The 23,130-nt window shown below is 42.9% G+C and overlaps 1 protein-coding gene and 1 pseudogene across 12 annotated transcripts in view; one reads left to right on the forward strand and one right to left on the reverse strand.

Moving 5' to 3' along the window:
* PARD3 (par-3 family cell polarity regulator) overlaps positions 1-23,130 on the reverse strand; it is a 677,664-nt gene that overhangs the window by 446,261 nt on the left and 208,273 nt on the right. The window lies entirely within an intron of this gene.
* LOC142827427 (E3 SUMO-protein ligase ZBED1-like) overlaps positions 19,003-23,130 on the forward strand; it is a 54,906-nt pseudogene continuing 50,778 nt past the window's right edge.

A 23,130-nucleotide genomic window follows, 5' to 3' on the forward strand; every position in this document is an offset into this window, starting at 1 on the left:
AAGGCACAAAATGAGCTCAAACTAGCTACAGGAATACAGGGAAACAAGAAGACTTTTTATAAATACATTAGAAGCAAGAGGAAGACCAAGGACAGAGTAGGCCCACTGCTAAGTGAGGAGGGAGAAACAGTAACAGGAAACTTGGAAATGGCAGAAATGCTTAATGACTTCTTTGTTTCGGTCTTCACAGAGAAGTCTAAAGGAATGCCTAAAATAGGGAATGCTAGTGGGAAGTGGGTAGGTTTAGAAGATAAAATTTAAAAAGAACAAGTTAAAAATCATCTAGAAATGTTAGATGCCCGCAAGTCACCAGGGCCTGATGAAACGCATCCTAGAATACTCAAGTAACTGATAGCGGAGGTATCTGAGCCTCTCGCTATAATCTCTGGAAAATCATGGGAGACAGGAGACATTCCAGAAGACTGGAAAAGGGTAAATATAGTGCCCATTTATAAAAAGGGAAATAAGAACAACCCAGGAAACTACAGACCAGTTAGTTTAACTTCTGTGCCAAGGAAGATAATGGAGCAGGTAATTAAGGAAATCATCTGTGAACACTTAGAATCATAGAATACTAGGACTGTAAGGGACCTGGAGGTGTCCTTGAGTCCAGTCCTCTGCCCCCATGGCAGGACCAAATACTGTCTAGACCATTTAACCTACTCTTAAATATCTCCAGAGATGGGGATTCGACAACCTCCCTGGGCAATTTATTCCAGTGTTTAACTACCCTGATAGTTAGGAACTTTTTCCTATTGTCTAACCTAAACCTCCCTTGCTGCAGTTTAAGCCCATTGCTTCTGTTCTATCCTCAGATGCGAAGATGAACACGTTTTCTCCCTCCTCCTTATGACACCCTTTTAGATACCTGAAAATGGCTATCATGTCCCCCCTCAATCCTCTCTTTTCTAAACTAAACAATTCCAATTCTTTCAGCCTTCCTTCATAGGTCATGTTCTCGCGACCTTTAATCATTTTCATTGTTCTTCTCTGGACCCTCTCCAATTTCTCCGCATCTTTCTTGAAATGCGGTGCCCAGAACTGGACACAATACTCCAATTGAGGCCTAACCAGCGCAGAGTAGAGCGGAAGAATGACTTCTCGTGTCTTGCTCACAACACACCTGTTAATGCATCCCAGAATCATGTTTGCTTTCTTTGCAACAGCATCACACTGCTGACTCATTTAGCTTGTGGTCCACTATGATCCCTAGATCCCTTTCTGCTATACTCTTTCCTAGACAGTCGCTTCCCATTGGCTGTGTCTACGTTGGCATCCCTTTCCGGAAAAGGGATGCTAATGAGACACTTTGGAATTGCAAATCCACGGGGGATTTAAATATCCCCCGCGGCATTTGCATTTACATGGCTGCCGCTTTTGTCCGGCTCGGGGTTTTTGCAGGAGAAAAGCGCCAGTGTAGACGCGATTCTCCGGAAAATAAGCCCTTTTCCGGAAGAACCCTTATTCCTTGAAAGTAGGAATAAAGGATCTTCCGGAAAAGGGCTTTTTTTCCGGAGAATCGCGTCTACACTGGCGCTTTTCTCCGGCACAAACCCCGAGCCGTAAAAAAGCGGCAGCCATGTAAATGCAAATGCCGCGGGGGATATTTAAATCCCCCGTGGATTTGCAATTCCGAAGTGTCTCATTAGCATCCCTTTTCCGGAAAGGGATGCCGATGTAGACACAGCCATTGTGTATGTGTGAAACTGATTGTTCCTTCCCCGTGCTCATTTTGTATTTGTCTTTATTAAACTTCATCCTGTTTACCTCAGACCATTTCTCCAATTTGTCCAGATAATTTTAATTATGACCCTATCCTCCACAACCCCTCCCAGCTACTTTTTTGTTTTGGATCCCACTGCAAGTCATCTGTTGAACCCCGCATAAACCCAAACCGCACACCGGGCCGTATGCGGCCCATGGACCTTGTGTTGAGTAGCCCTTCACTAAAGGTATGTACGTGCCAGACAAAAAATAACTGTTCTTTCAAACGTATCTGTGTAACACAGGGGTGGTCAATAATTTTTTAATTTTAGACGTGGTTGCGATTTGCACCGGAAGGAGTGTGGCCTTGGGCAGAAGAGATGGGACCAAGAAACTTTGCGTGGTCTCCCCCTTTCCCCACCCCACCCCACCACGCCCCCGAGATCCTGATTAGCCAGTGGGTGGAGGAACATGCAAAGTCTATGCCACATCCCTCATTCCTGGTAGGGAGGGGGAGGAGACTTCACGTGCTTCCCCCTCCTCAGGTCTCAATTAGCCTGAGGATGGAGGAGCAGCAGAGTGGCCACAAGCCAGATAAAAGGGCTTGGTGGGCTGGATCCACCCATGGAGGCTGTCTTGCCCACCCCTGGTGTAACACATTTCCATTGACCAAAAGTGCAAGATTTCTTATAGGAACATTAGTTGCAATTTCATTTAAGAAAATAGATAAAACGCTAACTACCTACCTAAAATAAAATTAGGGTCGATAAGAGAAGCTTAGTGCTTTGGTTACTATAAACTAAATAGTGACCAAAGCAAGAAGTCCCAACATAGAGTATAAGAATTCGTTGTTGATATGTTTTAAGTTCATTTCAGCTATCACAGTGTGATGTTCTCCGGCTAATCCAATTAGCATCATTAGGATTGTGTGTAAATATTTCTAAAACATGTTAGCAATTAGAATATTTTCTAAAGGTATCTAAAAAAACACAAGAAGAGATTTTCAGTAAAATATCAGAAGATAACTATGCTATTAGAACATAAAAATAGTTTTCATGAGAGAGCACAACATTATATAACGGGCTTTACTGCACATAAAAGCACAAAATGCAAACATGACATGTATACCTTATTTCCGCTAAGCATACTACCATTATTGTTTATTTTCAAAGCTCTTCAGTTTGAGACTATTCTGTAGTGTTAATGAAGTGATGATGGCAAATATCTAATGGGTAAGCTAAACTGTAAACACTTTAAAATGCAATTAATCCAAGCTTCTATCCCTACAGTTAAATTCTAATCTGACTGAATTGTTAAATAAAAGAGTAAAACTAGACTATGAAACTATAAGGATTAAACAGCTTTCCACTTTTTTACTTAGAGAATTGAAAAGGATCCTTGAGTTTCCTGGAGTCTGAAAAAAAGTAGAAAAATAATCTCATTCGCTAAGATGACAGAAGTGTAAAATAGCCTGTCCAGGGCTTCCCCCCAAAAAAGCCCTGTTAAAACTACCGTGTACTTCAGCATTACTGTTTAAAATTGGATATGGTGCCATAAATGTACACAGTATTTAACAAGGTGTGAAAAAAAAGTGACCTAAAAATTGAAAAGAGCCTCATAACAAAATTTCATTTTCTGAGGCTACATTAGGTTTACCAATTTCTTAATCACACAAAACCAAACAGCCTTGCCCCACACCATGCTCTGCCCCTTCTCCAAGCCTCTGGCCCTGTCCCCACCTTTTTCCCAAGGCCATGCCACTGCTCACTCCATCTCCCACCCTGTTGCACACTCTTCCCCGTGCTCATCCACTTGCTCGTTTTCACCAGGCTCAAGAGTTCAGGGTGGGGAGAGGGTTCTGGGCTGGGGCAGGTATTGGCATGCAGGGGAAATTGCAGACTCTGGGAGAGAATTTGGGTGCAGGAGGCAGTTCAGGGCTCAGACAGGAATGTTGGATGGTACTCGGGGCTAGATCAGGGGGTCAGAGAGAGAGGGAGGGGATGCAAGCTCGGGGAGGAAGTTTAGGTGCAGAAGGATAGAGCCCTGAAAATCTGGGGATATAGATGCAGACATGCACAGCTCATTTTTGCAGAAACAAATGCGGATGTTGATTTAGTTTTTGTATCGAGACTCCTGAAAATGTGTGGATATCCGCTTTATATACACAGCTCATTTTTGCAGATAGGGATGGGGATACAAATTTTGTATCCATGCAAGGCTCTACAGAAGGACCCTAAGGCTTGGAGCTGAGGTACAGAATGAGGGTACACCACAGCGGGCAGGAGGACTTGCTCCAGTGGCCTGGAGCAGCTCCTCAGCCCACCCCTTCTTTAACTGGTTAACCAGTTAAACCAGTGGTCCCCAACCTTTTCAGGTTGGCGGGCGCCAGGGGGCGTGGCCGTTCGCCTGCCGGGCGCCAGGGGGCGGGGACACTTGCCCGCCCAGGGGCGCTCCCCCCCCCAGCCGCATGCCCAGGGGCGGGGCACCCCATAGCCACGGGGCCGGGCCCCCACCATAGCTGCGTGCCTGGCGCCGGCGCCCCCCCCCGTAAGCGCCGCGCACCCGGGGCCGGTGCCCCCCCCGTAAGCGCCGCGGGGCTGGGGCCAGGGCACGCACGGCGCCCCCAGGGGCAGGGCCAAGGCCGGCGCCAGAGCCGGCAAGGGCACGCGCGCTGCTCCCAGGGGCGGGGCCAAGGCCGGCGCCGGAGCTGGCAAGGGTACGTGCGGCGCCCCCGGGGCCGGGACCGGCCATGCGCCCGGGGCTGGCACCTGCCAGCCCAGATTGCTCCGCGGGCGCATGTAAAGAGCCCGGCGGGCGCCATGGCGCCCGCGGGCACCGGGTTGGGGACCACGGAGTTAAACACTAAATGGGATTTTACATCCCTAGCCCGAATGCTTAATGTTAAGAAGTAAGAAAAACCTGTTTTCTTTTCTCTTCCCTCCCTACAAGCCAGCTGGATATTGAGCAATGGGTCTTCCCTACTCTAAGCCCACTCCTAATCTCACACAGAACTTCCCAACCACTGGGAAGAGAAAGGGTCTTTCAATCACACTCCTATAGAAACGATGTCATATTCTCTACTCTCTCCATGTTAATAACTCTAGTGCTGCCCCTGCAGCCACCCATAGATTCTTAACAGCTTTGCTGCTGCCCAGTAGCAACAAAGCAACCAACCACTGATACAGCTACCCACAGCTAGAAACAGAGGCAATGGCACTTGACTGATCTGTTAACAGACCAAAGACAACATCTTCATCCATTTACACATAATTCACATAAAGTACATTATCTATGAAAACATCATGGCTAGAAAATTAATTTTATATATATATATAAAAATTAAGACAAATTCTTGCCAAAATTAATGGGTACATCCCCTCACTCTTTCGAGCAAAAAACCTCATTCTTCTTAAGGAGAGTAGAAAAGTGGTTTAGAAGCATGACATTTAAGGTAAGGAATGCCTAGATAAATTGTACATACGAAAAGATGCCACATTAAGCCAGCAGTCCTTATGATGTACACATGATTTTGCATACACATTGTAGAACAGAGGACCTCGAAACTGTTAGGGTGGCATGAAGCAATATTTGAAGGGTGCAGCTCCTGAGCTAACCCCAAAGAGAGTGTCACCCAATTCCACTTCTGGCCCTGGCCCCCAGGAGCAAAGGCTCTGCCCCAACCCAAACTGTGGCCCCCAGTCTCAGCCCCTTTAGCCCCTATGGGTGGAGGCGTCAATGGGGCTAAGCAGTGGGTGTAAGCTAAAAACTGAGTACCACAGCTATAGAAATTACTGTGAAATGACAGAAAAGGAATGGGAGGGGAGTGACAAATAAAAGAGACTTTAATGTATATGGAAAGCTGGGAAATATGCAAAGAAAAGATTACTAAAACATAGAAAAACTGAAGCTCCAAAGGGAGATCCTGAAAAGGGGTTAGCTGGGGAGTTGGTAACAACTATCTCTCTGGACTCAGAATATTTTTAAATGCTGTTCTGTAAGAAATGGAGCAATTGTCTATTCTCATCCAAAATGATCGATGTAGTCTTTAACATTCTGCAGTTTTATTAACTTGGGGAATGGTTGTGAGATTTCAACAGTAAGTGCACATTTTTCTAATGTAGTTATGAAGGAATCCAGCTGTCCAAAACTTTGCAAGAAAAGAAGGAAAAACTACTCCTGAAACTGTGGTTCTGGATTAGAGGGGCTCAGTTCTGACAGAAGACTTTAGGTTTCCATCAAATAAATAACATATTTTAAATGGCTCACCACTTTCACTGAGAAGGATAAACAGAAATGAGCAAATGGGTGAAATCCAGGTTACTTCTCTCCTCTGGTCTCAGAAAAGTAGTAGTTGACACAATTTAAAAAAGTTACAGATGCCAGCAACTTTTCCAAATCTCCAGATCTTTCTAGAAGACATGTTATCCTGCAACTAATCAGAATGGTATCTCTTTCAAATCTGAGAAAGACAACTGCTATTGCTTCCCACTGAGTCAAGATATATTATTAAACTGCCAACTTCAGGAAAAAAAACACTACAATCATCTTAATTTTCTCAGTGAACAAGACAGAAAAATTCACAGACGCAGGGTACTCACAAAGTCCTCCTTCCTTGTATACTTTCTACCTCAATGAAGGATTCTAATAACCTTCAGCTAAACATAGGATTCAGTAAAGAGAATAAAATTTGAGAATAGAAAACTGATTTATTCTGATTCACAATAAATATAGTAATATCTGTATTACTGACTTTGGTAACATATTAACTAAAATGTTTTTTCTTCCCTCATATATATTTTATTGCTACTTCTTCATGGAAATAAGATGTCCAGCTATTTTGTTGAACAGCATGAAAGACTTGGTTCATTTCACAGTTCATAGGTACTTTGGTATCCTCTATTGAAATGCTATTTGCTACTTATTAACACCACCACACTTCAGTCATTCAGTAGTATTTATTAAGGCTCTGTTTACATCATCGGATCAATCAACAATGCTAGCGTCAATTTAGTGGATCTGGTGAAGAACTTCTATTTTATAGCAGAAAAAGTGCTTTATCTGAGGAAACTGAAAAGGGCATTCTATGTCGATGAATCCAATTACATGAGGGGGTAGGGCTGGGGAGGACTCCTGCACAACCACCACATTAGCATATCTTAAAATAAAAATTAATTCTTAAAACTAACAGAAACATATGAAAATAATTACCATCGATTTCAAAACGATAAGTATGACAGCATTTATACCTCAGCAGGGTATGATATCGAGCAGGGGTGGGCAATAATTTTTTGTAGGGGGCCACTCCAAGATTTTGAGAAGTGGTGAAGGGACGCACTTTTCCATGAAAGAGATGAGAGGTCTAGAGTGGAGGTTGGATGCAGAAGGGTGTACAGGGTAAAGGAATGGAGTGCAGGAGACAGTGTGAGGTCTGAGAAGGAGTTTGGGTGAAGGAGGGGATTGTGATCTGGGTCAGGAGATTGGGATGTAGGGTCAGGGAGGGAGTATGGGTGCAGGAGAGGATTCTACCGTGGGGGAGGGGATCTAGGAGGAGATGCGAAGTCAGGGGACTGGGGTGCAGGGTCTGGGAGGGTGTTTGGGTGTAAGAGAGGATTCTGGCCTGGGGGAGGAGTGTAGGAGGATGTACAGGGTCTGGGAAGGAGTTGTGATCTGGGGCAGGAGGGTGCAGAGGCTTTTGGAGGTGACCTGGGGGAGGGAGTTGGGATGCGGAAGGGGCAGGGGTGCCAGAGCAGGCTCTGGCTGGGAGGCGCTTACGTAAGCTAGCAGCCTGGCAGCACCCCCAAGGCAGGCTGGGCTTCCTGCCTGCTGTAGCCCCAGATCACTTTGTGGGCCAGATCCTGCCCCCAAGCATATGTTGCCCAGCCCTGATATGGAGTGGTCAGTAGGAGTCCTGGAACGCAAACTGCATGCCAATTGTTTACCAATGTTGCATTCAAAAGAAGTTGAGAGCAAAGGGAATTCCACCAACCTCATGCTAAGGAGTAAACATTGAAGAGAGAGAGAACACTGCAAGAACAGCTGAATAAAAGTTTATTGATTAGCAACCCGGATTCTGGCATTTGTCCTCAATGTAGCTTTTGCTTCAAGGCAGCATCCACAAACAAAAGTTCTGTACTGAGAACTTTTAACAGTCTCTGTTCCAAATGTCATCTCACAAAAAGTTGTGACTCAGTTCCCTGTGTATCAAACATCGTCATCTTTCTATTTTGTCACTTCATGCGTATATTCCTCTTTTAGTATGAATTGGAGAAACAGAGGGTTACCGTCCATCATTACACAGCACCAACTCTGCTATTATAAAAGAAAACGGCAAGTCAAAGAAACAATTATTACTGCTCAAAAAAAACTAACAAGCGCGACTTTAAAGAACGATGCACTTCACGTATCTATATATCTGCTAGCAGACAAATCGCAATCATTACTATAAATTGTTATTCTATAGTTTAATAGAGTTACTCATCCAACAAAAAAAGTGCAGATAAACAAAAAAGAATGAGTCCCATGATGGTAATGTAATTTGACCTTGCTCACTTAATGAGACAGAAAAAGCGCATATAATACGCAACACTTCAAAGGCAAACATTGCTTCTGTTTCTCAAAGCAGAAAAATACAATGGATATGGATGGCATTTACAAGTGATCCTATGATCCACAAGATCATGTAATTTTACATGATCTACAAAAGTGGGATTTTATACTGATTCAACCAAGAAGCGTTTTTTTAATAAGTCATTTCTTAGTTCATGCATTTTTCAGGAAGTCTACAAATAATTTCATTTTATCTTTTTTTTGTTAGTAGGAGTTTAGGTTATATACAACTAATACAGTAAAGTGATTACTCCATTACTGTGCATCATTATTGCAGAATGTCTTATTAAAACAATGATTTCTTGGCTTCTCTAAAGAAAAAAGGAAAAATTAAATTTGCAGAGCTGTAAAATAAATGAAGCCTGAAATCTACAACTATTAAACACCAACAATATGATGGGCTGCAAACTCCCAATTATCTTTTGTTCCCAGAAGGGTGGAAATGTCCAACAAGCTTCCATGGTGGCAAAGGAAAAGCAGCACTTATGCACAATGTGCCAAAATTCACTAATTACATATGGTCATATATCATTTAGGGCAATGATTTTCAACTTGTGGTCCAAGACCACTAAGGGTATGCAGATTCTGTCTAAGATTTTCCAATGGGTGAGCACCTCCATTTGAAAAAAAATTTAGGGGTCCACAAATGAAAAAAAAGGTGTAAAGCCTCTGGTTTAGGGGACAGACAGTATTTTAAAAAGAAAACTGTATATGATTTGGAATACATACTACACAAGGTACTCAGTGTGCTACCATTATAGGATAATGAGTCTTGTGGATAAGGGAGAAGCGGTGGATGTGGCATACCTAGACTTTAGTAAGGCATTTTATATAGTCTCACATGATCTTCTTATCAATAAACTAGGCAAATACAACTTAGATGGAGCTACTATGAGGTGGGTGCATAACTAGCTGGATAACCATTCTCAGAGAGTAGTTATTAACAGTTCACTATCCTGCTGGAAGTACGTAACAAGTGAGGTTACCCAAGGGTCTGTTTTGGACCGGTTCTGGTCAATATCTTCATCAATAATTTAGATATTGACATAGAGAATATGCTTATTAAGTTTGCAGATGATACGGAAGGGGTAGCAAGTGCTTTGGAGGATAATTCAAAATGATCTGGACAAACTGGAGAAATGGTCTGAGGTAAATAGCATGAAGTTTAATAAGGACAAATGCAAAGTACTCCACTCAGGAAGCAACAATCAGTTTCTCACACACAGAATGGGAAGTGACTGTCTAGGAAGGAGTACTGCAGAAAGGGATCTAGCAGTCATAGTGGTCCACAAGTTGAATATGAGCCAACAGAGTGATGCTGTGACAAAAAAAGCAAACATGATTCTGTGATGCATTAACAGGAATGTTGTAAACAAGACTTGAGAAGTCATTCTTCCACTCTACACTGTGCTGATCAGGCTTCAATTTGAGTACTGTGTCCAGTTCTGGATACCATATTTCAAGAAAAATATAGAGAAACTGGAGAAGGTCCAAGAGCAACAAGAATGATTAAAGGTCGAGAGAACATTACTTATGAAGGAAGACTGAAAGAATTGGGCTTGTTTAATTTGGAAAGCAGAAGACTAAAAGGGGACATGATAGCAGTCTTCAGGTATCTAAAAGGATGTCACAAGAAAGACGGAGAAAAATTGTTCTCCTGGGCCTCTGAGGATAGAACAAGAAGCAATGGACTTAACCTGCAGCAAGGGAGGTTTTAGGTTGAGCATTAGGGAAAACATCCTAACTTTCATGGTGGTTAAATACTGGAATAAGTTGCCTAGGGAGGTTGTGGAATCTCCATCTCTGGAGATATTTAGGAGCAGGTTAGATAAACATCTATCAGGGATGGTCAGATGGTACTGGGTCCTGCCATGAGGACAGGGGGACTGGACTTCATGACCTCTCAAGGTCCCTTCCAGTTCTAATGTTCTATGATTTTATGATTACCTGGTTATGCCATTGCCATTCTTCCTCCCATTATCTTTGTCTGTCTGCCTTGTATAGCCTGCAAACCATTTTTCTGCCGAAAAATGTCAACTTATGGAGGCTAGTTGGCTAGTCTCACCACCAATGTTCCCTCTCATTTTTTCCACCCATGTGCAGAATACATTTTGTTACATGTAACCCTGCACCCTCAGACTGGAGTAGACAGTCTGTCTCAAGTTTCTGCTGGACTGCTGGCTTGGAGCCACATAGGTAAGTGCCTTCTAGCCAGAGCCTGCCTCTGGCACCCCAACCCCTCTTTTTTCTCCCAGGCCACACCCAAACCCTCCATATCCCTTTTTCCAGGTCACAACTCCCTCCCAGACCTGCACTCCCTCCTACATCCATCTCCCAAGCCAGAATCCTCTCCTGCACCCATACTGCCTTCTTTACCCTGTACCCCATTCCCTTACCTCAGGACACCACTCATACTCTCTGCACCCCCTTCATCCACTTCACAACTCCCTCCCAGACCTTGTACCTCCTCTTAGAGTCCCTCCCCTGACCAGAATCCTCTCCTGCACCCATACCTCTTCCTGGACTGTGCACCTCAAGCTCCTGCTGCAGATCACATCCCCCTCCTTCACTCAAACTCCCTCTCAGACCCCACACCTCCTCCCGAACCCCAGTTCCCTACACCATACTCCCTTCTGCACTCAACCTCCATCCCAGACCCCACAGCCCCTCCATAGAAGCACAATCCTTCCTTGACCACTTGTCAAAATCTTGGCGTACCCCCCCCCCATTAAAAATTGCTTACCCCGGGTTACACAATTATTAAATTAAATTATATCCAACATCCGCAATAACTACCTATGCTACAGCACAGCTTCATGGGCTTGTCTAGACCACATGCTGCTCAGACATCTGACCTCTCTCTCCACTCTTGATGCCAGATTTACATTTCAACTGTAAATTAGAGGAGAAAAAACTTGACTGCCACACACTCTGAAATCCATCAAGAAAATCAGCTACAGTAAATATATTAAAGAATCCTTTAGTTCCTCTATGAATTCCATTCTATTACTTGCTTCCCTGCCAATATGGATTACACATAACACCAGTCCAAATAATACAGCATAAAGTTTGAAGTCCTTCTCTCCAGCGTGTGAGTGTCAAGGGAAGATTAGCTTTCTTCAGCAGTTCCAGAGGAACTCAGGTATTAGACTTCTTCCCGTAAGGTATTTCTCAGAGTTCACTTCAAGTCCACTACTCTCTAATATTAACCCTGCTGCTTTGAAATCTGTAGCAATACATTATGGCAAAAGAAGTGATTTGGTACCTGTGTACAAAGAGCTATATTATGACCTTTTCACTGTCAATTATCAAGCAAGATTTTTAAATCCCTGGGTTTACTTGGTACAGAGAAGCAGCAATATGCTAACTTGTCATTGCAAGAGAAAGCTAGCTGATTTCCCCCTTCTAACATCTGCTCCTCAACAACAAACTTTCAGTAATCTACAGGGAGGTCTTGGCAACAACTGTGGGATCATAGTAATTGCTGCTTCCTCTCTATGAAAAGCTCATGTTCTGGCAGAATAGTGCAAAATATGCCTTTGCAAAGGTCACTACAACTCATGTTCCTTCTTCACTGCCATTCTTACATTCTTCAACCAGCTTTTCCCGATCACATGACATGAAGAAAATAGAAAGGCATAGTTTGCATTCATATTGCAACTGAAGATGTCCTACGTGTATTTCTTCTTCCCACTAATTCTCTCTCCATGCTGGAACCATCCTGGGGTCATCCTGTCACTTACTTCCTTTCCTTCAGTCATTAATCGCACAGCCACTTGCAGTTATTTTTTGTAAAAGATAAGCTGTGTCTGTTTAAATCTCATTGTATTAACTTCAATAGAACTGATGTGCTCAGTGGAGGATCCATAGGAATTCTCACTAGCTCCTTGATGATATGGCCAGCAACAGGTAGAAAACACTGTACCCTTCCTTGCTCTTGCTCCCTTCCCCTAGCCAGACACCCTACTCCCAGCCTGCTTCTACACCCTACCTGCCATCTAGACCTTGCAACTTCTCCCTCTTCTGCCCCCACCTCCCTCCCAGATCCTGCACCTCATCCTTATCCCATTCTCTGGCAGCCCTGTCACACACACTGAACCCCTCATTTTTGTCTCCACCCGAGAACCTAAGGGAGCTCCATGAATCAACCAGAAAAGTAAATCTAACCTAGGAGAAGACCTGAACCTCAGTCATTCCTGTCCTTTCCCCTTGCCCTGTGGGGCTGGAACACCAGAGGAGTGAGTTTTCTCAGTTGGAGGCCACCTCGGTGATCATTGGTGGTTTGGGGAGTTCTTTTGCTTCTCACTTGTGTGGTCCCCGACTGATTTCTCTGTGTATCAATGGCCCCTGACCCAAAAAAAGTTCCCCACCCCTGCCATAAATAAAGAAAACATTGAAACCTTTTGTGTTGAACATAATTTATTTTATTTAAAGTGAAGTTTAATAAATAACCCCAATGTTTCTTAAACATTTTAAGACCGAGGAACACCAAACAATTTTTTTTTAATGCGGAACACCAAGCCCAAAAAAATAAAGGTTGCCTGCCCATTTAAGGGCGGCCATTTTGAACTCTGTTCTCCGCGGCACATCAGTGTGCCAAGGAACACAGTTTAAGAAACACTGAACTAACATGAGAAAATTAAAGTGCTTAATCTGTTTAATAATTTAAATAAATCCATTCTCCCTAGCTGCAGCACTAGAAAAACGGCTCAGGTGTAATTATGTAATTAACGGTGAGTTCCCACTAGCAACTGATGGTCCATAGAAAGGTTTACATTGAGCCAGTGGTCCACAGGCCAACAAGGTTGAGAATCACTGAAATAGAGGTACTCCGGGTCTCTCCTCCCGAGAGACTTCCCCAGGCTCCCTCTTGTTCTAGAAGAGCCCACAGAGAGATCGGGTCTGTTACCACTGAAGTGAAATCACTGTGTCACTCCGGTGTGGATGACAACTGACTTTTTTTGAGTTTTCCTTATGCAGGCAGTTGATGATTTACACAATGTGTTAAGATGCCACATGAAAACACTTGGTGCACCCACAGAGAGGCAGGTTGTGTGGTCTCTCTCCAAAGAGGCTTGTGTCATAGTGAACAAGCTCCCTGTGAGCTCTGTGAAGAGGTGAAATGTTTTGACTTCTAGCTTCAAGGGATTTGTTCTTCCGTTTTGGAGCTGCACGTTGCTTAGATTTGAATGGAGTTAGCTATGACAACACATTTCTGAGTTATTCTGACACAATGTGAAACCTGTGCTAAAGACCCCATGTCCAGTGAGAGAAAGTGCTGCTGTCAAAAGTAAATTCAAAGTTTCTCCAAATTTCTTCAAAAATCACCTCTTCCAGGCAACGGGGCTTTGACTGATTGGTCCCTTATATTTTGGAAGGATGACTAAATATTAACTGGATCTTCTTAGGTAATATCAACAGGTTGCTTTGGGCCCAATCCTAGCTTAAAATTAAATTGGATCAGGCCCTCTGTAAGCATGCTGGAAAGTGGTCTCATTTGGCAATTATTATTATTAGGTATTACTTACATAATAATTGCCATCATGGTATTGACATATATATTTCTCAGTAGCTTTACACATAAAATATCCCAGACCCATTTATCTCCATGAGCACTGTACCTTGTAAGCAGTGGTGGTGAGTGTTAGTGACATAGTCTTCTCCACCTTGTAACTGTCATGGTTAGTTCAGTATTGTGGAGGCGGGGAAAAGGGGATTTGTGTGCAGCCATCTTAGGTTTGTCAGTAGCAGAGCAAGAGTTAGGCTAAGTCTATAGCCTAACAGCGCGAGAACTGTAAAAAGTGCTGCCTTTGCCTCTCGCCTCCATACGAAGATAAGAATGGAATGCTGACTCCAGTGAGAACCTTGAAGATAAAGCAGCATCTGGGAAGAACTAAGAGATAATTGTCTAGCCATTGTTGTATGTAATGGGAAAATATATATACTGCAGCTTTTACTGTTTGTAGTCGAAGAGCTGCCCAGGGAAAGAGGGGTGTCCCAGCTTCCCTTGCAATTGCACAAAAAAAATAAACTGTCTTTGACTTGTTTCTTACCAAACACAGAGTGAGGACTTGTTTTCTTCCACAATTTTGGTGTCGTGACTCGGATGGCAATGCCTGGCGGAGACAGCTGAATTACTACGGATCATCCCCCTTCAAACCCCAAGGCGCCAAACAAGAGGTAAAAGTCCTTTTGAAATCTCTACTGGGGGTCGAAAGAGGATTGCCCGTGGGCCGTCTGTTTCTCTTGGGCTCACGCCATCCAAACTTATTGAATCTGCAACAAGGTCAGACTCGGTGCGATGCTGGGGATTTGTTTTTGCCACCCCCAAATAAGGTTAGTGAACGTGGTGCTGGGGAAGTAGTTTTGCCGCCCGCAAATAAGGTTAAGTTAAAGCGGTTCTGAGGAATTTTTTGCCGTCCTCAAGTAGATTAAGTTCTAGAGGTTCTGGGGAATTTTTTTAGTGCTGCCCCCAAGCAGGGTTCTGGGGAAACTGTGGTACCCCAAATAAGGGAAAGGTTGTACTGAGTCCAGACATAAGGAACTAAGGTTAACGCAGTGCTGGGGAGATTGTTTGTTTTGCCGCCCCCAAATATGGTTATGGTTAAAGAGAGATGCATTTACATAAATGAATGAGTATGAATGTAATGAGTGAGGTGTGAATGCCGCAGAGCAGGCCTGAGACGTAAGCTGATTCCAGCAGCACCCGGGCCACCCCACGAAGGCGTCCTGAACGCAAGGGGGGGGTCGCCCAAACCTCGTGACCCAGCAGATATATGAGGGAGTAACAACTCCCCTTATTTCATGAGCTGCTGATAAGGTCTGCCTCTCAAGACCCAGCATACCCCTTCTTTGGAATGTGTGGAGTTAGTTTCCTATCAGCCGTTAAGCGGACAAGATACTCCCCTGGGTAACTAAAATGGGTGGGGGTCAGTCTAAGAATATCCCCACACTGCCAAAGGGCACCCCTGTGTACCACATGTATGTGCATTATGGTCCTAGGACCTCCAGCCATACTAAGAAAGAATGCTTCCACCCTGGAGGGGGGTAAGACTGGACAATGGCCAAGCAAGAATGCCTCTAGCAAACAAAACAGCACACAGGGGTAGGAAAAAGCTGCCAAGCAACTCCAAGAGATTCACAAGCTCCTTGCTAGCAAATAGATAACAGCAGCCTCTCCAACTGGAACCGCAAGCAACCAAGGATGTTTCTTAACACAAGAGTGGGGGCCAGCCAGGCAAATATTAATAAACAGTCAAAACCTTCCCCTCACACGCTGTTATATTTGGCTCGAGGGCGTGGGAAGAGGTAAATTAAAAGCCACCCTAAGTCAACCAGTAGAAATTGAAGATGTAATTACTAGAAGCTAAATCTGCCCTAACAAGGAGAGACATTCTGCAGCACAGAACTCCTTAGAGAGCATGGGGGAGTGATCCACCCCAGAGCCAGCAGCATAGATCAACCCTGCTACAGCTTGGCTGTTAGGTAAACTAAAAGCCCACCCTTCTTACTAAATTAATAATGGACAAAACCTGTGTCATTGGGGAAAGCCATTTAGCAGGAATCAAGACAGACCATAAGAAGGAATTAAGCAATTGTTGTAATGTGAGAGGAGAAAACCTACTTTAAAAATGACTCCTTGGTTCTTGCAGCCTCTTTCAATAATCCAGTCAAAGAAACAATCAAATTTAAACATTTGGCTACAGACACTTTTGCTAAATCTACTAAAGGGGAATAAGGAATACTATTGACACTTGACTGGTTAACTGCATAAAAGAATGAAATCTATTACATTGTAAATTTGTAAATCTGCTTTGTAGGTTTCAAATGAATTGGTTTTATTTCGTTTTGGATAATGCCCTCTCACTTAAAACTGCAAACAGACAAAACACAAATTTACTAGTGCTGCTTATCTTGGGGCATTCAACCCGTAAGGTTAAATTTGCTCTCTAAGAAAACAAATTATTATTTTAAAACTCCAAGCTCGGGAACTTCACTGTTGTCTCTGTTCAAGGCTGAGTTGACAATACTTTTTGGCTTGCTTTCAGATCCAAAGTTGTATGTGAATACAGGCTACTTGTCTATTTCAAAGGAATATAAAACCCAGTGACCCCCATAAGTAAGCCTGCAACATTGTATATGATTCTTTTCAGGAAAAGAAAATATTTTTGCTTGTTGGAATGGCAATTGGCAAACTCTTAGTACTAAGGAAAAATCACTATAGCAGTAAAGCCTCTCAGTACCACCCGTGAATAATTTGAAGCTTCACACATTAAAACCCTGATCTGCGGTACAAGAGGGAAACTGAGGCATGCCACCTTTAACTTAATACTTGAACAATGAAGTAATCCACTCAAGCCCTCTAAAGCTGGTGTGCAAAATAACAGCATACCACTTGGTAACATCAGGCTGATCAAAAAAAATCAGCAAGGACATCTGTAAAGGAAAAGTATTCTAAGATATAATGTGCCACCCCATGGGTGTAGAAATGTTGTCTTTGTCTTTCAGAATATCGGCAAGCGTTGTACCAGCTGAAAAGCAACTGAAGAAAATAACAACCATGGTTCCTTATCTGTCATAACATAATGTTGTTCTGTCTAAGTTTGTTTTGTGTTTTAATTAATATGTCTTGCAAATGTTTTTGTGTGTAGAATTTTTTTTTATGAAAGGATATTTTAAGTAAAGCAGAAGCGTGAATTTAAAGAAAACAAAATTAAAATTGGGCCCAATCAACTGGCAACTCTAAACTTAGTGAAAGGATAATGTTGGGAAATTGTTTAAGCTAGGAGAATATTAACAATGTCTCCACAGCTGAACAAAAAAGGAAGGTAGCCATAAGGCTGTTCCTGCTGCAGCTTCTGCTACTCCTATGGAACTGAAGAAAAGAAGCAGGGAGTGCACTATGTGAAAAGGCAGACCAGGAGTGGGTTTGCCCTCTCCACTGGGTTTGCTTTGCTTTAATTACCACACTAAAGAAATATTTAGCTTTTCAACTTGCATACTAACTATGAAAGTGGTTTGGCCAGAGATAACAAGAAATCTCTAAGCAAAACAAAACAGGCAAGCGGGACATCAGAATATTTGAATAAAGCCATACACAGATGCCCACAACAATGGGGAAACTAGTAACCCCACCAGTTCAATAATAGCCACTTGCCTTGCTACTCATTGGTGCCTGATGCCTTAAAAGACCACAAGAATCATGGAATTACACGGGTTCCCATTAATCATTAAAACATCCTGGAACCACGATGTTCCCCCATTCGAGAAACAGTGATTCCAGTCAATGTAACTAGCCTTCAAGTCACATACATAGAACAAATACACACTAATAGCGATGGGGAATACACGCCTTGGGCCGCTCCTCATTCACACATAATTATTTTTCTTATTGTAACAACACGGACACTACAAGGACAAAGAATACACAGTTCTCTGTGGTAGAGTTTGTATGGGATATTGTGGGGAAAGAAGCCAAACACTAACATCAGGCCACTGAAGTTGGACTTACTGACTCCCACTGGGGCTTACCACTTAAAGCCCAGAAAAAGGTAACCTCTGAGGCGTGGCAATCATTTATTAAACAATGGCCATCGCTAACTTGCCCTCATTTGGACATTATTAACCAGGTCCACAAGGACAAAAATAGAACTTCCCGAATGTGCATCATGCTCCTGTCCCAGACCAGGGTTGCTAATGATAGGACCAGTGTTGCCAGTCCTCACCTCGGTGATGTTCCACACTTACAGGTTGAGGTCCGCATTGCCCTAAAGGGTATAGGCCAGCAGTGCACCAGATTGGCTAATCAAATTGGCAAGCGCCTGATGCGGCAACAAGGGGGCATAGCAGATACCATCGCAGACTGGTTTGGGCCTGGAAACTCTGTCAGTAATATCCAAAGCCCATGGATGCCTAGACACCAGCCAAGCCAACTGATTAATCCCACGTAGTTTGAAGGATTTGTCCAGCTCTGTGTGCACTTCACTAGACGTAACCAGATATGTGGAGCAGAGACTAAATTAAAGGAATTAATTGGATTGTTAATTAATGAGACTAAATTAAAGGAATTAAAAGACCAGTGTTGGAGAATAAGGCAAGCTTTAGCCACTACTACCCAGGGAATAGTAACCAATCTATTGGATGGCTGAGTTCATCCAGCCCTTACAGAGGTGGTGAGTCCCCATTTCCCCCATACCCGTCTATGGGGGAAATGGGGAAGTAGAGAATCTGTGAGGACCCAGAGGCCCACCTGGACAGGCCATATTATAACCTTTTGCCTCTCGGCCTCTCTGGGGATTCCCCACTCACAGTGAGCCAGAATGGTAACCTCCCTGCCTATACCAAAGAAGGGGCATATAGTTAGAGTCAAGGGCATTGCTTATTCTGAAGGTGTGGGGGCCTCCCTATACCCCAGGGACTGTTGCACCCACTCTAATAAGGAAATCTTATGTACCTGCCCATATAACATCATGACAAAACTGTCTAGGTTTGAAGTGATTGTCACAGAGAAACAAATGCACACCGAGCTAGTCCAAATGAACGGTACCTACTGGTGTTTGACTACCCAGACAGACTACTCCATTGAACTAAATGGAAGGTCCTGCCCCTCTACAATATCTATTCATGTGCATAACGGTCCCTTGCAGGGTGATCCTGACTGTTGACGGGAGGTGACTCTACCACACTTCGGCAATGACGGGTAATCTAACATGGGATCCTGAGTGGCATGGGGGAAGTAAGTACCTAGAGGAGGGTCTGCTGGCCCTGCAGGAAAATATCGAGGCATTGGTGGCTGATGCCCGAAGGCATATCGGGATTGGCCATCTGAGGTACACACAGATAGGGCGAACCGTAGGCCATGCCAAAACACACCACTCTGCAGCACTCAACCAGGCAGCAGAGGTCAAATATATAATCATAGGCAGTGCCATTACTGGTGATGAAATACTTTGGGGAAGGATTTGGATAGTGTTTTGCCAAATTATGTGGGGAGTTCTGATTGTAACATTTATAATAGTGCTGATGCTATACTGGCACTTCCCAGGTTAGAGAACCCTAAGGTCAAGAGGAAGGAACTGTAGGGGTAAACGGAGGCAGTCCATGGTATCTTGCTGAGAACTTTCAACTCAAATCCTAAATTTGAGACAGGACTGGAAATACAGCACAAGCATCTAAATTGACCCTGGTTTCCCTGGCAACCACATTCCAAGGTCCTTATCAGAGTGGCTGGTAACAAAATATTCCCAGAAATAACCTTGGACCCAAAGGAGCCAGCTGGCTTTTAGCTCAGAGGGTAGAGGCTCCTATACTCCACTTCAGAGATCCCATGTTCAAATCCGCCCGGTGGTGGTTACAAGTGGGGGCTCATCCAGTAGTATAGGAGCCTCTACCCTCTGAGCTAAAAGCCAGCTGGCTCCTTTGGGTCCAAGCTTATTTTCTTCCACAGTATTGTCATTCTGGCTTGTGGAAACAGAGGACATGATAATTTTGCAGTAATGTCAAAAAATGCTGTTGCAATATATCTCATTAGGGATGTAAATTTGCATTAATCAATTAACCAGTTATTGTTAGGTCACACTGGGGCTGCCACTGGCTCCCAACTCTCTCCAGACCAGCCCTGCCCACACCAAGCTGGACTCCCCCAGGTTTCCCAGAGACAGAGGTTACTCCAGAGAAGAGCAACCTCTGTCTGCAGCAGGCCCTCTGCAGGGCTGGAGTAGCCCCCTTCCTGAAGCAGGTGGGGAGTTGCTCCAGCCTCCTCTGATTACCAGTTAATTGGAACCAGTAAGCATCATCCATTAAGAGGACTATGGAAGTTGTCGCATGAAATTGTGGGATAGTTCTGGATGATTCCCAGGATCTGAGTCAATGGGGCTGCATCTACTCTACAAAAGAATAGGTCTTAGATCATGGATCTCATCTTGAATTGAGGTTGGACCCCTAGCACTGCACTGTCATGGGACCCTAGATCTGAACTCTGGGTTAATGCAACTGCAGTATAGTTACATGGGAAGCTTCTATGGGGCCCAAACCCCTCCCTATTGGTAGAGGATAGTGGGGGGAGTTCTTAGAGGCGGCACATGACACCCTTTACTTCCGGTCATTTGTTCATCTTGACCCGGAAGTACTACCCAGAGCTGGGACTTCCTGTGACAGGTGGGCAGAATCTAAGGGGTAAGGGTTGTGGGCAGTGGTTTCAGAGGGCGTAACTAAGGTATCCCTATTATTGGTTCAGATGATATGGTCACCATATTAGAGGATCACTGGGCCAGAAAATGGTTACCTCTTTGTAGGAAGCAATCAGTGATTCATCTAAAACACTCTGCTTCTTCATTAATAAAATATGAATAAATTAAACCTCCCAACACTTCTGGGAGTTTGGCAACTTATGTGAGTTCTCCATGTTTCAGTGTACTTATTTGTAAAATGGTTACATTTGCAAAACTCACAGAAGTGTTGTGAGGTTTAATTCATTCGTATTTTATTAATGAAGAAGCAGAGTGTTTTAGGTGGATCACTGATTGCTTCCTACAAACTGGAAGTCAGTAGGAGCACTTGGACTAGTAACTTCAGATTCCTAGTCCTGTGCTTATACCACAGAATCACTGTCCTCATTGATAAAATCAGAATTACAAATACATAAACTATACATGGCATTATCTATAGATGTATATTCTGTGTTACAAAAAAATACATCATTGCACTGGAAAACAGCTGGCATAACAAAGAATACAACAAATTTCATGTATTGTTCTAATGTAAAACTTAAAGCCACAAATATATTATAAAGTTGGTGGAGCTCTAAAAATAGAGAATAAGCACTTATCAATTCTTTATCAGATAATGCAAACTGAACACCGGGTGGTGGAATTACTATACTCTATAATGTAATTATTGTAACAGAAAATGGTATATAATTATCTCTGAAGTGCAACTTTGCCAAAATTCCCAAAGAGCTTCAAAGAAAAAATATTGCTTACAATAACTGCTATGAAAAAGAATCTAAAGATGTGATGGGACACTGATAGTCTCTGAAAAAGTAAAGATATTTTAAAACTTCCGTGTTCAATAAATAGAGAATAAATTTAAACTAACATTTGTACATCAATGGGTGGAGAATCACTAGAACGGATTAAACGTTTAAGAGACTCTTTCATGCAGCATCTAGAGTCACTATGTACGTATTAAGCATACCACAGTACTCTAACTTTGACCAGAACCCTAATAGGTCATACTGAGACATCTTTCCCATAGTGGCACTAAACTTCTCTCAGTTGAAAGCTGTTCTCTGCATCTCTTACAATGTGCAAGATCCAATCTTCAACTTTATTCTTAATGTGCAAGCAATGCAAACCTCATAGGATACACAATATATGAACACACACAAAAAGAGGAGGAATAGGAAGAAGAGAAGGAGGAGCAGAAGACAACAACAACAACGAAGAAAAATTTGTATCATCACACAACCAATACTTCCTATTGGCTATTTGGTTAAAATGCATCTGAGTTCATATTCTTGAAAGATACATTGTAAATCCTTTCTTACAGCATGTCTTCACTACCCACCAGATTGACCAGCAGCAACTTATCCATCAGGGGATCGATATATTGCATTTAGTATAACCATTGAGCGCTCACCTGATGATTATGGTACTACAGAAGAATGAGAAGTGTAAAAGGTATCAATGTGGAGAGCATCAGTTGCTGACTGACCACAGTGAAGATACCACAGTAATTAGATCCAAGTACATCAACTTCAGCTATGCATAACCTAGATCAATGGCCCATGCTGATATAGAGATGTGAGGAAAAAGGAATTTTACATAGGTCACATTAACTAGGAAAAACTATTTCACTTGGGAGGGTGGTCAAGTACTGGAATGGGTTACCTAGGGAGGTGGTAGAATCTCCATGCCTAGAAGTTTTTAAGTCCCAGCTTGGCAAAGCCCTGGCTGGGATGATTTAGTTGGAGTTGGTCTTGCTTTGGGCAGGGAGCTGGACTCCATGACCTCCTGTGGTCTCTTCCAGCCCTTGGATTCTATGATTCTAACTTAAGACCAACATTCAAAGGAAGCACTATTAGCTTCCAATCTTGAAGGTTCATTGGCAAGAAGAACTAAGAAAATAGATGGAAAACCTGTCTGACAAGCAGATTTGGCACGAGAATTAAAGTGTGCATGATACATCTATGAATAGCAAAAATGATGAACTTTACAGAGGACATTTAACCTAAGTTTAATATTCTTCCATAAAGGAGTATTCCCTGCCAGATCTGGTATTTGTATAATAATGCACATTAAACAGATGTAAGCTAGATATTTTCATAAACTTGAAAAATTTAACAAATACTACACAACAGGATTTTGTATTAAAAAGATTAAAGAAATTCTGCAAACAAATTCTTGGTAAGATTTTCCTGATTTTTTTTTAACTTTAATCATTATCAAATTGTACAAGTATTCAGAGTTCAGTTAAGTAATTTTAGAGGTTTCAATTGCATTTTGTCTAAAAAATATTGTAAACACAGTGTCTTTATTATATACTTCTGGAGTTTGATAATAAAATGAGCGAACTGTGGACATAAGTTGAATTTCCTAAATTTATTCTCAAAGCTTAAATCAAAGACCCCAACCCTGTACTTTGCTGACTGCTCAATGAAGCTACTGATCACTGAACACACTTAGCTTGACTTAAGCAATACTGTAGATCTGCCCTAAACTCATGTTGCTCAGGGGTGTGAAAGACATCAACTCTTCAAATCTCATGATCCCATATATATTTTACTAATTTCTAGGGTGCCACAGGACTACTCATCGTTTT

The sequence above is a fragment of the Pelodiscus sinensis genome, chromosome 2 (genome assembly GCF_049634645.1).
Source record: "Pelodiscus sinensis isolate JC-2024 chromosome 2, ASM4963464v1, whole genome shotgun sequence".
Taxonomy (NCBI): Eukaryota; Metazoa; Chordata; order Testudines; family Trionychidae; genus Pelodiscus; species Pelodiscus sinensis.